We start from the raw sequence: 2,029 nt of genomic DNA, 5'->3' as shown, positions 1-2,029 counted from the left end.
AGTCGGTCTCTGTCAACAAGTACAGGTGTTTATACACTGACACAGCCCCTGTGTAAATGAGATCAGGCCTTTATACACTGACACAGCATCTCTGTCAACAAATACAGGTGTTTATACACTGACACAGCATCTCTGTCAACAAATACAGGTGTTTATACACTGACACAGCATCTCTGTCAACAAATACAGGTGTTTATACACTGACACAGCATCTCTGTCAACAAATACAGGTGTTTATACACTGACACAGCATCTCTGTCAACAAATACAGGTGTTTATTTGTACGCCTTTGAACAAATGACAAACAGTATTGCACAGAAACGTCTGGGGTGGTTTAAAATTGACACAAAGCTGCATTTTATCACCAAATGGTCTCAAATTGTAGGTCTGATCACTGTGGACTAGAGCATTTTTGCAATATGTGTGGAACTTTCCTATTTATGGAGGTATGCAGCCTCAAAGCTAGCTGGTTTTTGCTGTGCAGTCAAATCAACTGTATTGAACAGAATGGTATATAACTGCCAGTTTACTAATAATGAAAGAAATCCCCCAAACAGGCAAAAGTGGGTTTAAATTGAAGATCACAACTTCTAGTTTACATTAAACCTGACTATGTGGCTAAGAAATGTGGAGATATTGAGAAACTGGGAGGAAACCATTGACATATTCAGCTATTTTTCTATAACTGCCAGTTTACTACTAATGAATGAAAAATACAAAAAATCACCAAAACAGCCAAAACTGGGCTCAAATTGAACATCTCATCCTCTAGACAGCTTTATTTCTGCAGCGGCAGAAATAAAGCTATCAAAGGTGACGAGCAGGTATGTACCCTATGTGTACTGACACACAGGAGAGCATAGGGGCCTCAGAAGAGCAGGCAATTAATATCGGCGGCTGTGTAGGGCAGGCTCGCTTCAAAAAATGGAAGGCTAATCGCGCTTGGCTAAAGGCTAATCCCAGCGGTTCAGTCATTTGCTCGGTTTGTTCAGCAATTCGTGATCTGGGAACCCATATAAAAGAACGACCTGGAATTGACCAGGCCTTTATGAATGGCACAACTGCAACATCAGCCAAAAAACTAAATGACAAAATAAGTGAACACGGTAAATGCAAGTCTCATATGAAATGTGAACACATAGCGCAAGCCAGACAAAAGCAGGCCATAGAGAAAGCTGCTGAAAACAGCACTGCAGTGATCGGAAAAAACGACGAGCATAATGATAACAGCCTACATGATTTGTAAAGAAAACGTTTAAGATGCATCCAAACATTTTGCAGCTACAGCAGCTTAATGGATTGGATACTGGGAACATGCTGCATTCCGACCATGCAGGTTGTAATATGCTCTCGTTTGTAGCAGACAAAATGGCTGCACAACTTGCAAAGTATGTAATTGATTATTATTATTATTATTTATTTCTTAGCAGACACCCTTATCCAGGGCAACTTACAATTGTTACAACATATCACATTATTTTTACATACAATTATATTATTTTAGGCAACTATTTTTTTAACATTGTGCCGCTAAAGTCGGGGACAGGTGCTGGCATTGCAGATGAGTTGCTTTCCAGCCTCAATCAGTATGGCATCACTGCAGACATACTTCGAGAGCGTCTGCTGGGTTTTGCAACTGATGGAGCAGCATCGATGCTGGGGAAATACAAAGGGGCAGCATCAATTCTGCGAGAACAGATCAACAACAATCTAATCGAGATTCACTGCATGAACCACAAACTGGAGCTTGCTGTTCATGACGCTGTTCGAACAGTAAAGGAAGCAAGTCATTTTCAGCTATTAATCGATTCACTGTATTCATTTTTTTCACTAAGTCCCAAGAACCAGAGGCAACTTGAAGCTGTGGCTGCTGAGCTCTGTGTACATATACACAAGGTTGGTCGAGTTTCTGACGTCCGTTGGCCGTCATCTTCCTGCACATCGGTGACTGCTTTATGGGAAAGTTACCCTGCCCTTGTTACATTTTTTAGAAATGGTTCAACAGACATCTCACGTTCTTCACAGGACA

This window comes from Acipenser ruthenus, unplaced genomic scaffold (assembly GCF_902713425.1).
Source record: "Acipenser ruthenus unplaced genomic scaffold, fAciRut3.2 maternal haplotype, whole genome shotgun sequence".
In the NCBI taxonomy this organism is placed as follows: Eukaryota; Metazoa; Chordata; class Actinopteri; order Acipenseriformes; family Acipenseridae; genus Acipenser; species Acipenser ruthenus.
This window is presented reverse-complemented; position numbering follows the sequence as displayed.